Here is a 16,433-nt window from a genome sequence, read left to right as displayed (position 1 = left end):
AAACAAATTAAAAAACTTTTCTCAATGAACTTTGTTTAAAGTCGCCGAATACGGACACAATTGACCATTAGATTTCAGCACACCCGACACCTGTAAGTGTGATTCAGCTCAACCTAAGTTAACTGTGGTCCTTGGAAGCCTCTTGGGTGTTTCAGTGCTGGTGAATATCATTTGTGTTGGGTGAGTAGATCTGTTCAATTTGGAAAACAAATAGAATCTATGGCAATGATTGTTACGATTTGTACCGGATAGGTTCTTGCCTCGTGCTTGTTAGTGACATTATTTAGAAGAATACGCAAGCTATATTATTAACCATTTGTCAAACAGTTTCCTTGTGCAAATGCAGAAGCATGCTAAGTTAAATTCGATTTAAATCTGAGCCTTTGTCATTTCACACTTATTATGAGGTTCACACTATCCCTACTATATTGTAAAATATTTGGTGACAATTTATGACTTAAATCACTATCACTGCACGTGAGCCATTGTCCAGGCTATCAACCACTAGGGCTGCGCAATATAACCGGTTTACCGGTATTTACCGGTTCAGCCATGAAAACGATACGCATTGCGATACGCTGATCCGAAACCGGTATTTTGACTTGCATTCGGAAAATTTCGTAACACTCGGAAATCTTCGGATATTTCCTTGTTCCATTTGTGCCAAATACTATTTACAGTTTTATTTTGTCATGATTAAGAGTTTTTATTAAAGCTTAATCAAGCATAGTGATTTTGTTGTGTTCATGCTTTGTAAATCAAGCCTTAACTTGATTATAAGTAGTTTTTGGTTTAAAAATACTTCTTGCAATACATTGCAATACATATCGCAATATATGCTTTCGCATCGCAATTTATCGCAATATGAAAATTCTCTGCAATACCCACCCCTATCAACCACTGTGTTTTGACGCCGGAACAGGAATATTTTAAGGCAGTGGTCATCAGTTGCATCATGTTTATTTGTGTGGCTTGTATTCATAAACAAAGTGCAAAATGTGGTTCAAATATCATTGAGAGAAGATCAATATCGAAGTAACTATACTCATGCCAATAATGGTTGTCACCCCCCTTCAAATTTTTTTATTGGAGAGGGTGTGTGGGGTGTGTGTGGGTTTGGGGTGGGGAGGGTGGTGACAACCATTATTGGCATGAGTATATAAGCAATCCAAAGACTTGTCATCACTACATACTATTTTAAAATTTGGGATAATCGATTGTAGGTTGATGTCATTATATGACAAACGTTGTATGATTGTGCATGGAAATAAAATACGATTTTCCATTCACAATCATCGAAGGAGAACTGACACAATTTCAGTAATGTACTTTCAGTAAATGGTGTGTGGTGCCATTCAAAAGAAGATCGAGGCGCAGTAAGTAAATACATAATAAATGTATGGATGATCTCTCTAGCGTATTTTTCGTCCCCTAATGTGACAAACATGATCCATGGGAATTTAATCTGGAGTCCTGGCGGGCCAAACCCGTGAATGGGTCCGGATTAGAATGTATCTTCAGTAACCCATGCTTGTCGTGAGATGCGACTAGCGGGGTCGGGAGGTCAGGCTCGCTAGCTTGGTTGACACATGACATCGGTTCCCAATTGCGCAGATCGATGCTCATGATGGTGATCACTGGATTGTCTGGTCCAGACTCGATTATTTACAGACCGCCGCCACATGGCTGGAATATTGCTGAGTGAGGCGTAAACCTAAACTCACTCACTCACCTGGCGGGACAAGGTAGACTTGCTAACACCTCTTGACGTAAGAAATCACCAACGGGACGTGCACGGTGTTTCCAAGCCCTGCTGCCCATGAAGATGATCATCGAAATACAACCCTGTCTTTGATGTCCCGTTGTCCATTCAGAATTTGTCCGATCTTCGCAAGACCAAGATTAGAGTTATTGGAAAGGTATCCCCACACCATCGATGTTGCCTGGCCATCAGCTTCTCGAGCTCTTAGAACAGTCGAAACTGTAGTTTATTTTTAACAATGAAAATTTTTTACGTTTGTCTTTTATAGTGAGATTTAGTTGTATTTTCCACGGATCATCATTACCATGATTTCGTCAGAGAAACCATACACATTTTTAGGTAGCTTCGGAAATATAAAATTTGTTGGATGAATGGGGATGCGATTCAAGTGTATGCTACACATGACAGTTTTCCCTGTAATATATAATATATATCATATGTTGCAGCTGAAGAAAACCGGGAGAAAAATCAAGCATCAGAAAATGGGAATCCTGAACATGGTATTATGTTACAAGTATGTACCTTTTTACTACACTGACTTTCCAAAATGTAGTGCTATTAACTGTATGGAAAGGTACTGTTTGTGTAAGTGATGGATTTTGAGTTTGTTTTGTCCCTTGTGCAAGGCATCGTCAAAGTAGTACAGCCGTATTAATAATAAATAGATGAAACTAGTCATCACACAGAACTGTCCCTGCTTCCTCAAAAGTTCTATCACCAAATGTTTGTTGTTGTTGCTGAACGCAGACATCTTTTGGGGACGTGCAAAGCAATTAGTGTTTGCACATATACCGGGCCGTTTGTTGCATTGACTTGGTCTGGGGATTGATAGGTAGCCAATGTTCATATTTTGACGTGTGTGTCAAAGGCCTGGCAGCAGCATTCTGGCCTCCCTGTAACTTGTCAAGCTGGTTTGTTGCATCTCATACAGCAGACTGTTGCAGTAGTCTAGCCTGGATGTTACCATGGTATGTATTGACAAGGACTTCTGCGACTGGCGAGTCAATAGAACTCGTTGCTGCCCACTTTCAGATTTGGAAATTGTGTTCTTGGCAAGACCTTTCTTGAGCTGAATATCAGGACTTCTAATTTGTCAATATTTCACTTAAGGAAATTGTCCTGCAATTCTGGTGTCAATTACACAGTTTCTGTTAGCTTAATATGCATGGTATTATAAGTTGTATACAGTTGTATTTATCCTACCGCAATGTTAAATGTACAAGATATCATTTAAGATCGCTACCAAGTATGTGACATGTAAACAGGAATGGCGTCTGTTTCTCGACTGGATTTTTATCATCAGTGAAACATATTCTGACAAGCTTAGAACTGCTATAAAAACGGTTAATTGTGTTTAAGTTGAGTGTCCAAACGATTCCATGTATATAATAGTTAAAATAAAAGTCGGTAAAATATATGTGAGTGTCCAAACGATTCAATGTATATAATAGTTAAAATAAAAGTCGGTAAAATAAATGTGTACACAGAGAACTAAAAAACAGCTAATTGAACGGTTTTCAAACTCCATGCACTGCATGCGTCATATTATGATGTCAAACGACTGTTAGCGATACAGCTTCTCGGCGGAGAGTTTGGCGGTTACCATGGTAGCGGGTAATATTTTTTCCAGTTGTCACCCTCCTGGAAGGGGTGACACGGAAACTTGTAAAAGCGTCATTGACCAATGAAATTAAAGTATTGTGTAAGAAGGTAAGATAATACATGTTCCTTGGTTCTTTGTTGAAATTATGTAAACCTTATTTTCAAGTATCTTGACACTGAATGCATTGCCAAAGGGGCGTGTAATTCTGAAAACTAGCACCAAGGTATATATTACCTATGCCGGGTCTTATCACCATGTGAAAATTTAAGGGGTGAATCGAGGTCAAGACAAATGTTCTATGCAGAGCCAAAAGCAGTTAAGAATTTGTACCACTAACATAAATTGTTTATTGATTACATCGTGCACAAAAGCACTGTATCGATTACACATGTTAGTGTGCTCATCGTCATTGTTTATTCGGTATGCCTGGATGCTCTTTTTTGTTTTGCTTTACAAGCCCCTGTGGTCATTACGGTTTCCCTTAATCACGAGAAGACCAAGACACGTGTATTGCTAAAAGAGGGAAAACCTCTTCGCTTTCACTCACATACTATTATAAACAACAATGAGAGCACCTGGTACTAATTTATAATATCGAACTTTTGTCTCCCCCGGCTGAGACATTGCCGATGTGACGTTAAATATTTACTCACTCACTATCTTTTGTCTCCCGACCCTGGTATCTCACACTGTTGTTACATGTCCTTATAAGTCAGTTACACTTTATCACATAAGTAGAATTCACAGTATAGAAATGCCATGACTTTCTTTCAGAATATGTCCGGAAATTAACGTTTGCTGTATACTGACAGGTCAGTATGTGAAATAGTGTTGCTATGGCTGCTACAACCCAGCATTACTTCGTCTTAAGTATTGTCGAAGTCGTCGCCTGAAAAGCAGAGTGTTCTAAGTCCACTTTTGACAAAATTAGAGTTAGTATGCTCAGGGTAGGTTTTAGAGCATAATCTATTACTCTAGCAACTTTTTACAGTGCTATCCAGCTTTGAAAGTGGTTTTTTAAACAGAAACTTTGTTCTATCTCCATGAAAATCACATGTTGTTAATGTTCGAGTGTTCTAAGTTGGCAATTGACCAATGGGCAAGCACAATTTAATCACGTGACATTCAGATTTACCAATTTTGAAGTGATTGTCATCATGGAAATGGAACATTTTAACTGTTATTATTTCTGCTTTATCTAATTAAATATAGTCCTTATGAAAGAAAAACAGGTTTAAACGACAAAAATACAACCTGGTAAAAAGGAAATAACAATCAAATCTCGATAAAATAATAATAAAGCTGAGTTTTAGCTGTGTTTTTTGACACTTAGAAAACTTTGGTTTTGAGAAAAATCACGATTTTCTTTGGTCAAGTGTTCTATCTCCAATCATTTTTCGTGAATTTCTTATTTATTTCAATAGATTGAGCATATAATTTGATATCTTCTGATCCTGTTTAACATGTCACATGCATGTGCAAAATTTGAAAGAATTCGATTGAAAAGTGAAGACGAAATTGTTGTCCTAAACTTCAAGATCGAATTTCTCGAAAATAGGTTTTTGTGACTTAGTACACTCTGGTTTTCAGGCGACGAAGTGACGTCTGAGTCATATTTCAAATCATTTTCATAATACCCGATTAAGGTTGTCCATTTGGTTTAGCCTCAAACTGGAACGGCTTATTTTAGGGCTGCTCATATTTACAGGAACCATCTCACTCACTGTCGGAATTTCAATGACGAAGTTTACGAAGATGGCTCATAATACAGTTCCTCCAATAATCAATGTCAGTAAATGATTGGAAAGGACTGAAACATTGTAGGATCAACATATTTTTTCTATTTTGTTGTTGTTGTAATTTTGTACTGCATTGATTTTGCTTGAGTAATATTTATGTTTAGCTGAATACATTGCCAAAGCATCTTATCTAATGGGTCAAGAGTACTGATTGAAATATACACATAGTACTTAATTAAGCACCTCCTAATATATTTCATCATAGTGGGGTACCTATGATGATGATATGTCAGTAATGCCATTGTTCAGTGGCACATGCTAGGTAATTGAAAAACACGGTTTCAGTTTGAAAGGATTTAAAAAGTAAAGCACACACGCATGTCAAACATAGTACTAACCATGAAAAACAGTGGTCACTGATACTCTGTGTCATCAGTAGAAACACCCGGAAACAGGTTAACAGGCGCTGTCAAGGATCAATCCAGCTGAAAATCGCAATCTGGGCCTCCTTTCACAAAGCACTAAGGTGATCGTAAGTCACTACGGTAACCTTAGTGTAATGTTAAAGAATGGGAGTTAAGGTTAACCTTAGTAAAGGTTGCTTCGTGAAAGTCGCCCCTGGTTTGTTACTTGAGGCGTGACAAGCACTCGTTTAAAGCAACTCTATGGGTAGTATAGGGAATGACAGTTCTATTACAGGCCCCCTATAACCAGGTCCCCCTGGCGTAGTGAAAATTAGGTATGAATGATGGTTGGCCATCATTCGGCGTCAATGCAAAATTTCACGAAAATCGGTCGAACAGTTTCGGAAATATTCACTTTTTAGTGAGCATGGGGTCGCTCAGGCGAGAGGCTAACTATCCAACGTACAGGCGACCACGCTTGTTAACGGGGTTTGCTATCTCCGACCGTCAGTTCCGTGTTGACCTGGTTAGCTGTGTGTACGGCTCGAGGCAAAAACCTCGGAGTCCGATCATCGATGAGCAATCCCCCCTTCACCGTAATACACGGCCGTGGCTGTCTTGCTCGCCTGGTGTACGGTTCGGGTAAAGACCTCGGAGTCTGATCAACGACTGCTCGGTAATACACAGCCGGCTGTCATTCTCTCGCTGTGTGTACAGTGATTGATAAGTGACTCGCTGAGCTACACTGAGCTGGGTAGCGGCGTGTCAGAAGGCACAACTTGTAATTTTTCTCTGATAATTGTTCAGACTGGTCCGTCTCGGAGATAATACAGATTGAGTTTACTGTCTCGGATATCGACTCGGTCGATGCTGTAGGTTTTCAGCAACCATATAGGATCCATGGCACGTTTTCTGCTATCTCCCTCGTGTTCACAAATACCTCAGACTGACCTGGTCTGGTAGCTATTTCTCTCTCCTTTGAGCGTGAGGTGGTCCGGACGATTTGACGGTGATGGATTTCATTTTGATGGCTTTGACTGGTCTCTTGCCGACGAGTCTGATGATTTCGTGTTTGTTTATGGCGGCTACCACTCGAAGCAACCGTGCAACCCATTCCATTGATTGTATTTTGCGTCCTTGATCGACTTGCAGCTTGGCAGGCCAGGTTAAGCGACTGTGTTTGTATATACGTTCGGGTGCTTTGGCAACTTTGGGTGAATCTTTCGTCGTCAATGGTTCGGCCTCTTTGTAGAGACTGGCGACATCCATGGCGGTCAGGGCATACTTGTACATTTTGCGTCTCACCCTGTCATGCGGTAGAAAACAAGAGATCGGCTTGATGCACTCCATTGGGCATCGAAATATCAATTTTTCGTCTCGGGATGTACCGGGGCGCCAGCAGGTAGATTTGCCAGAGATCCTGTTTTCTAAGCAAGCTTTAGCAACGTCTTCTGAGACTCTGGCGGCTTTGGCGAGTTTCGGGATGCCATCTGCGCCCTACCAGTATCCGCGCTGGCTGTAGTAAATTTTCTCTATATTTGATTATTGCTTTATTGTTTTAATATGTGTGTGTGTCCATACGGGTAAGTCGTGATGCTGTCGCCTGCAATCTATCTCTTGGTGTCCTTGGGAGACAGCGACGTCTTGTTGATTCTCCGTATATCGTGTGCTTGTTGCTTCTCAGCATGTTCATTTGGTGTTTGAAGGTCGGTTTCTCGAACAGGGCCTGTTTTAATCGATCGTGCCACGTATTTTTTCACGCCTTTTGCCTGTCTGATTTCGTTGTCATAGGCTTTCTTGATTGAATACATTTTGGGTCTCAGGCTGACGTATTCCGCGATCGGCGTGCCTGCGCATTCGTCCTTCATCTTTCCGAGCAACTTTTTGTTGACTTAGCTGAGCAGTGGATGGTCTTTGGGATAATCGCCATGTCCTCGTAGACGCCCTTGGTGCTGATTTCCATCAGCAGTGAATCTGTGTCCGTGTACAGCACCTCGCACCAATCGCCGTACTGCGTTTTGAGTTTGTTGTAGTAAAAGTCATACATCAGGTGTTTTGACAAGTCCAGGATGCACATCCTCATGTAAATGGGCCGGTTGAATTTGATGTGACTTTTGTTCAAGTGCAGCGCCAGCAAGTCACCGGAGAATGTCTTGCTTCAGTTGAATGCCGGGCTTACTATCCGCTTCCAGATTTTTTCTTCCTCATGAGCTCAGACCAGCTTCACATCGACTTGCTTTTGCAGATTTTCCATGGTTTTGCCGAACACCGAGCTGTTCATGTGTTTGTATAGATTTTATTCGAAATTGCTGGTGACCAGTTTTCACAGATCCATGTTCGGCTCCATCCAAGGCCGTTGATCGAATGGTAGCGCTCGGTGTATTTTCGTCAGCTTCATTCCCAACGACATGTACAGTTGCAGGTTTCTGTTGTGCAGGGTTAGGGTTAGCTATCTGAAGCTATCTGAAAGCTATCTATGAACTTCAGTCTGTCCAGCGAGAACGATATGTATTTCTTTATGTTGTTTGGGATGCAGTTTATGTTGCCTTCCATTTTGAAGATGGCTTGCATGATGAAGTGCGAATCGTATCCGCGAAGGTTGCGCAGCACCACGTGGATGGGTATGATTTTGGGATTGATTTTCAGTTTCAAGTTGCACGCATTATACGTGGCGCCTCTGTAATGGCCGTTGATGTGGGATTGATCTCTCACCGAATTGCCGTTGAGCGGTTGTTTGCACATGTGACAGTGAGTGGCATTCTCGTGAGCTCACCAGTAGTCCTGTGTCATGCACATGGGGATGATTCTGTACAAATTTCTACTGATGGTCACTTCCACTTTGGTGATCTCAGGGTTCCAAGTAAGTTTTCTGACTCTTTGAAACGGCTGGTATTCCTCCACGGGAATGATCAGAATGCATTTCATCGATCGGGCCGGAACGTACAGGTTGATGTTCCACAGAGTGTTGCTCTTTTCCTTGACTATCTTCCGGTGCCACAGAACGCGATCGTACAGGATGGACAGCTTTCCCCAGTACTGGTTGCAAATCTGCTGGGCCAGTTCGGGCTCATGACCATGTCGAACTCCATGGAAATGTTGTCGACGATGTAGCTGGCGGTGTCGGTGATGAAGATGCCACTGATATCTTTGCTATAGTCATTGAACACGAGTTCGTATTCCAGCCTGTCGCCCAGCGCGGCGGCCTGGTAAAAGGGCATGTGCCCCTCGAGCAACTCAAAGTCTAATGGAATGCACAACCGGTTTCTGTACGCTTCGGCTACGGCCTTTTCCGATGACAGTAGGGCATCATGCTGGTCTTGATCGAAAGACATGCGTGACACACAAGTCATTCACAATATTGTTAAAGCTAGAAATTCCTTGATATAACATGTTATTGTGTTCGCCCGCGGTTCTCCAGAGGCCCTCGTAAGTGCAAAACACGTCACTGTCATTGATGCTTAGCACCTCGTTGCCACTGATTTTGATGGCCGTTTTCCTTACAATGGCTCTGCTGATGTTCAGCACGATCGTGCGTTTATCGTTCTTGGACTCCAAAGTGATCTTAAAAGCCAGGTGAGCATTTTGCTTACAAAATCATGTTTACAAACGACAAGAAGTGATACCCGAATGGAACTGTATCATCAATATTACCCTCACCCACCCTTACGTTGTCACAGATGATGAGGGGTTTGTCACCGAAATAAAAAACAGTGGGCTTCTCCTCGTACTTTAGTAATAACTACAGAAAGAAGACGTCTGTAAATACAACATTTCGAGGCGAAACAAGCAATATGTTAGCCACCCCTTCGGAAGACACACTTAAACTCCATTTAGCAACACAGTATCAAGTCCCAAATAAATGTTGTACAAGGGTCTACACTTATTATTGAAGTCTTTCTTTTTCTCGCCCCAACAGGAATATCCTGGATGGGTAAAAAAATACGTTGGGTTCGAAGACGTGCATTTTCACATCGTTGTATTTATGTATGACCAGGAACACCAACCTTAACAAGACTCGAGGGGATTATGGTTTTTCAAGATTTATCAAAACACTCGAAACTGTGGACGGATTTCGTCTGCGACAAATAAGCGAGATCAAACTCCAGCTGGAAGAAGAACGAGATGCATGAAGCGCATTGCACAAAGAGTACCACAGATGGTCCGCCATCATTCATGCCTAATTTTTCACTCTGCCAGGGGACGGAGTTTTACAAAAATAACGCTTATAGGGGAACTGTCATTCCCTATACTACTCTATGTGACAAACAGACCATTGTCAACCAAGACCGTGTCTAAATGTCCCAAGGCTCATCAGGCATCAAAGACAACGTCTCCAAAGGTGTGGTAGAGTTCCTGCAGAATAATGCCATTGGGACTCTTCCTTAGCCTGCAATGAGACCTGAATTAATGGTGGGTGAATTGAAGGTAGCATTGCATGAGGAGTGGCAGCAATTACCTATTGAACGTATCCGAAGGCTCACTGGTGGCATGAGGAGTAGGGTAGAGGCTGTCATCCAGTCACGTGGCGGATACACGAGATACTGATGGCGAACACCTCTGCAGATTTCACGGGGCCTACCTATTCACGAACTGCTTGTCCGCAAAACCAACAGTGTTGGCATTTCTCATGGTATGACAGAGCGTACAAATAATACATTGAATAAATTTTGTCGTTTTCCCCTATTCAATTAATTTGCTTAATTCAGTTCCATTTGTAAACATCAAGTGATAAACCTTAACGACTCGGTTGTCATAAACATCGATGTACAAATATAGTTCTGCATCGTTTTCATGTATGGATCTTCATTTGTAATTGGGGCGGTGGGGTAGCCTAGTGGTTAAAGCGTTTGCTCGTCACGCCGAAGACCCGGGTTCGATGTGAAACCCATTTCTGGTGTCCCCCGCCGTGATATTGCTGCAATATTGCTAAAAGTGGCTTAAACTAAACCTTACTCACTCAATCCTTTGTAGTTTCAGTTGCAGTTTGCATCGCTTCAATTCAGGCATGTCCGAATTGCAAAAACTGTCTGTTTGGAAAGTGTGATGAAGACGGAATATGTACTGACGGGTGTGAACCAGGCTATACTGATATATACTGTCAACATCCATGTCAGAAGACCTGTTTAAAAGGCAGGTGTATTGTGGACAACCAAACAGGAACGACAATGTGTACAGAGGGGTGTGTTGATGGCTTCTGTTACCATACATGTAAGATACCTTGTCCTGAAGGCTGTCTACGTTGTAAGCGTATGCTCTGTGAAAACTGTACACTTTGTGAGAGTCACTTGTACGGACAGGGCTGCCAACACTCGTGTGTTGAGAAGTGTAACGGATATGCATGTGATATTCACGGAAACTGCTCACAAGACAAATGTATGGATGGTCGGTACGGCAAGTCATGCAGTATGTCATGTAAACCGAGGTATGAGTCATGTCACCAAGAGAGTGGACGATGTATTAAATGCTGGCGAGGTTTATTCGGCGACGACTGCCAGAATCACTGTTCACGCGAATGTCTATCAAGGGAAGAAGACGAAATGTTCAGGTGCAGTTCGGGATGCACGCTGTGCGATTTACCGCCTCATACTGATTGTAAGTATTTCAGTTTCATACTTAATTTTTATATCTAATAACATTTTCAAGTATTCTTAAATAGTCTGGATACACATCGGACCGACCCCCAACACGCACAAAACGCAGGAGCACGAGGCCTGTGGGTTCGGATACGTGGTCGTCCGATGTGATGGGGAAACGAAAGCTCCCGTAGTGTACAGGGGTCCCGACGTGGCTGAAAAGTTTCTAAAGTGCTCGCAATGGGAAGAGAAAACCATCAGGAAGAAATTATACAATGTCGTCCCGATGCGTATGACCCAAGCCGACCAGCGAGCTCATGGCTGCAGCACTCACTGCCACGTGTGCGACGGCCTGCTGAATGGGGGGATCACTGCCATGTCATCGGGGAGTACAGAGGCGCCGCTCACAGCGCGTGCAACCTCAAACTCAAAATCAACCCCAAGACAATCAACATCCCCGTGGTCTTCCACAACTTGAGAGGGTACGACTCTCACTTGATCATGCAGGCCATCGCGAAGGTCGACGGCAACCTGACGTGCATCCCCAACAACATGGAGAGATACATCTCCTTCACCCTGAATGGCCTGAGGTTCATAGACTCAGTTCAGTTCCTTCTGTCATCTCTCGACAGCTTGGTCAAGGCCAACAATACCTTCCCCATCACTGATCGATACACCCACGCTGAGACTCGGACCCTGCTGGTGAGGAAGAAAACTGGGCTGCAAGTCCCTGGGTGATTACCACGACCTGTACTTGAGAACGGACGTACTCCTGCTGGCTGACGTGTTCGAGACGTTCAGAAAGACGTGTTTCAAGCACTATCAACTCGACCCCGCGTGGTACTACACCAGCCCAGGTCTCTCTTGGGATGACTTGCTGAAGAAAACCGGAGTTAAGCTGGAACTCACCGATTACAACATGCACCTGCTCATCGAGAAAGGATTGCGAGGTGGGATTTTCATGGTTGCCAAACGATATGCAAGAGCCAACAATAAGTACGTGAAGGGCTACGATGCTAGCAAACCCATTAATCATCTCCTCTATCTTGATGCCAACAACCTGTACGGTTGGGCTATGAGCCAGTATCTACCCACCGGGGGATTCGAGTGGCTGCCTGAGATAGACATCATGAGCATACCGCCGGATTCGGGGGCAGGTTACATCCTCGCAGCACCCAGCAGCATTACACAAGTCCCACAACGGCTACCCCCTGGCCCCAGAACGTTTGATGGTGAACCCAGACTGGATGTCCGACTACCAACGGAGGGTTGGGGGTAATAAGCTAGCCAACGTCGAAAAACTCATACCCAACTTGATGAACAAGACCAAGTACATCGTTCGCTATTGCAACCTGCAGCTGTACCTGTCGCTGGGTATGAGGCTGACTAAAATGCATAGGGTGCTCAAGTTAAACCAAAGCCCCTGGATGGAGCCCTACATCAGAATGAACACAGACCTGCGAAAGCTGGCCACCAGTGACTTTGAGAAGAACCTCTACAAGCTCATGAACAACTCGGTGTTCGGTAAGACGATGGAGAATTTGCGAAAACCAGTGACCGTGAAGCTGGTCCGGGTAAAAGAGGAAGACAAGCTCAGGAGACTGATAGCCGGCCCGGCATTCAACCAGAGCAAGATATTCACCAACGACCTGGTGGCCCTACATATCAGAAAGAGCCACATCAAGTTCAACCGGCCTGTCTACATTGGGATGAGCATCCTCGACCTCTCCAAGCACCTGATATACGACTTCTACTACAACGAGCTCAAGAAGCAGTACGGTGACAGGTGCGAAGTGCTGTACACGGACACGGACTCCCTGCAGATGGAGATTCGAACCGAAGACGTGTACGACGACATGGCAAAACACATCAATAGATACAACACCAGTGACTACCCCAAGGACCATGCCATGCACAGCACGGTTAACAAAAAGGTCCTCGGTAAGATGAAGGACGAGTGTGCTGGCACGCCCATAGTGGAGTAAATAGGCTTGAGGCCCAAGATGTACTCCATCCGGAAGGCCGACAATAGCGAGATCCGGAATGCGAAGGGTGTCAAGAAGTACGTAGTGAAACAACACATCAAACACGCCAGGTTCAAGGAGGCCCTGTTCAGGGCCCGCACCTTCAAGCATCAGATGAACACGCTGAGAAGCGAAGGACACAGGATATACGGACTGACGATAAACAAGACGTCCCTGTCACCGATGGACATGAAGCGTTGGATAGCCGCCGATGGAATCAACACGTACGCGTACGGGCATGAGAAAATTGAACCAAAGACATAGCCGTATGTATACGATGTCACGGAAAGAGAGAAAGTTTGAAGCTATTTACTACAGCCTGCGTGGGTACTGGCAATACATAAGCTTGCCAAAATGACGAGAGTACCCCGAACGAGGCCAAAGCGTGGCTGGAAAAACAAGCCCTGTGGCAGATCTATTTACCGGCACCATGCTACGTGCCTAGAATATAGTTCGGCATTGCCGTACCCAATAGCGTCTACCAGGCCGACCTCCTGTTCCTACCCCACGACAAGAGGTACAAGTATGCCCTAATCGTCGTGGACGTGGCCAGCTGCTACAAAGAAGCCGAACCCTTAACCGCGAAAGACTCAGCACAGGTAGCCCGCGGATTCGAACACATAAACAAGCGCAGCCCGCTGATATGGCCCACAGAACTGCAAGTCGATCCAGGATGGGAGTTCATGGGTGCCGTGTCACAACTGCTAACTAAGCATGGCATCCAGGCCAGGCGTGGCGCGGTCGGGGCTCATCGCAGTCAAGCCATAGTCGAGAGATTCAATAGGACTTCTGCCGAGCGCTTATTCGGGCATCAGTATGCAAGAGAGATGGCCATTCCGGGGAGACGCTCGACGGAATGGGTAGCGCGGCAACCTCAAGTGGTGTCGGCTATCAATAACGAAATCACTCGGCTCACCGGCAAGAAACCGGCCGACGCTATCAAACTGAAATCAGTGATGGCCGAAGGATGATCAGTGATCGCGTGGGAAGGAGAAACAGATACCCGACCGGGTCCTCGTGAGGTACCTCTAACAGCTGGGAGAACATGAAGGAGACACTCGGAAACGAGCCACCGACCCGACATGGTCGATCAAAACTTACAACATAGATAAAGTGGACATTAAAGCCGACGAGCCGAACTTGTACTACTTGAAAGATGGGCCACCGAGAGGTTTCATCAGAGAGGAATTATGGATCATACCAGACGGCACAATGTTACCCCCCAAGCAAAATATTTAACACTTACCTTGTCGAGTAATCCCAATAGTATCCTATGACCAGCTCATAGGCGATTCACATTAAACTGTTTCCTCGAGGTCAACATGACATAGGGCGATCACAATAGTGATCAGGAAAGTGTTGGTTCGTCATAGTGACCAGGAAGTTAACTGGGGTTCAAACAGTGGTATATACAATAGCGGAGAGATAAGGGCCCGACAAAAGCTTTATTTCATAAATAAAGCTTTACAGGGTCTTTTATTGGAATTGATCTCGTACCGCTATTGTATATACTAGATATTGCAGTGTTATAAAGATTATTGCAGTGTTGTGAATATTACAGTAGATACTGCAGTGTTATAAATATTACTTCAGTGTTATAAATATTACTCTTCTCTCATGAATATTACTGTTAGCTTGTGAATATTACTGTAGTGTTATGAATAAACTGTAGAGTTATGCAAGCTACTGTAGTGTTAAGAATACTACTGTAGTGATATTAATACTACTGTGGCATTACGCATGTTGCTTGTGACAACATACACATCCCTTTCCCAGGCGAATACGAATTACTCCAATTGTTTACGTGTGTCCTGCAGCTAAGAAAGATCTGGCATGTACAGACAATGGCATGGATACCAGAATTAACTCTACCATTGGACTATGTAGCGCTGTGCTGTTGGTTGCTGTGACAATACTTTGCCTTAACATCAAGTAAGTTGGTAACGAAGGTGGCTGGCTCTGTTGTCTTGGATGACTCTAAACTCTAACACTGTGCACATCTAACCATTTGTTTTTACACATTATAACCTAACTGTTTCTCAGATAGTCCATCCACCCACGTGGACTTGCATGAGGAAAGTCATAAATGCCGCTGATATGGCCCACAGAACTGCAAGTCGATCCAGGATGGGAGTTCATGGGTGCCGTGTCACAACTGCTAACTAAGCATGGCATCCAGGCCAGGCGTGGCGCGGTCGGGGCTCATCGCAGTCAAGCCATAGTCGAGAGATTCAATAGGACTTCTGCCGAGCGCTTATTCGGGCATCAGTATGCAAGAGAGATGGCCATTCCGGGGAGACGCTCGACGGAATGGGTAGCGCGGCAACCTCAAGTGGTGTCGGCTATCAATAACGAAATCACTCGGCTCACCGGCAAGAAACCGGCCGACGCTATCAAACTGAAATCAGTGATGGCCGAAGGATGATCAGTGATCGCGTGGGAAGGAGAAACAGATACCCGACCGGGTCCTCGTGAGGTACCTCTAACAGCTGGGAGAACATGAAGGAGACACTCGGAAACGAGCCACCGACCCGACATGGTCGATCAAAACTTACAACATAGATAAAGTGGACATTAAAGCCGACGAGCCGAACTTGTACTACTTGAAAGATGGGCCACCGAGAGGTTTCATCAGAGAGGAATTATGGATCATACCAGACGGCACAATGTTACCCCCCAAGCAAAATATTTAACACTTACCTTGTCGAGTAATCCCAATAGTATCCTATGACCAGCTCATAGGCGATTCACATTAAACTGTTTCCTCGAGGTCAACATGACATAGGGCGATCACAATAGTGATCAGGAAAGTGTTGGTTCGTCATAGTGACCAGGAAGTTAACTGGGGGTTCAAACAGTGGTATATACAATAGCGGAGAGAGATAAGGGCCCGACAAAAGCTTTATTTCATAAATAAAGCTTTACAGGGTCTTTTATTGGAATTGATCTCGTACCGCTATTGTATATACTAGATATTGCAGTGTTATAAAGATTATTGCAGTGTTGTGAATATTACAGTAGATACTGCAGTGTTATAAATATTACTTCAGTGTTATAAATATTACTCTTCTCTCATGAATATTACTGTTAGCTTGTGAATATTACTGTAGTGTTATGAATAAACTGTAGAGTTATGCAAGCTACTGTAGTGTTAAGAATACTACTGTAGTGATATTAATACTACTGTGGCATTACGCATGTTGCTTGTGACAACATACACATCCCTTTCCCAGGCGAATACGAATTACTCCAATTGTTTACGTGTGTCCTGCAGCTAAGAAAGATCTGGCATGTACAGACAATGGCATGGATACCAGAATTAACTCTA

The 16,433-nt window shown here is 43.9% G+C and overlaps 2 protein-coding genes and 1 long non-coding RNA gene across 3 annotated transcripts in view; 2 read left to right on the top strand and 1 right to left on the bottom strand.

Moving 5' to 3' along the window:
• Positions 1 to 16,433, top strand: part of LOC124252902 (cell death abnormality protein 1-like) — a 239,219-nt gene that overhangs the window by 10,908 nt on the left and 211,878 nt on the right. The gene's annotated exons all lie outside the window — the stretch shown is intronic.
• The window catches only part of LOC124252905 (cell death abnormality protein 1-like), a 242,250-nt gene that overhangs the window by 122,863 nt on the left and 102,954 nt on the right, over positions 1 to 16,433 (top strand). The window lies entirely within an intron of this gene.
• Positions 9,670 to 13,171, bottom strand: LOC124252913. The gene is made up of 3 exons (XR_006892061.1): positions 13,161 to 13,171; positions 12,818 to 12,828; positions 9,670 to 9,839 (listed from the first exon to the last, which is right to left on the bottom strand). It is a non-coding gene; the product is annotated as an uncharacterized LOC124252913 (long non-coding RNA).

Source organism: Haliotis rubra, unplaced genomic scaffold, assembly GCF_003918875.1.
Source record: "Haliotis rubra isolate DU_JTF1 unplaced genomic scaffold, ASM391887v1 Scf529, whole genome shotgun sequence".
Lineage (NCBI taxonomy): Eukaryota > Metazoa > Mollusca > Gastropoda > Lepetellida > Haliotidae > Haliotis > Haliotis rubra.
The sequence above is the reverse complement of the archived record's forward strand: the minus strand, read 5'-3'. Positions and strand labels throughout refer to the sequence as shown.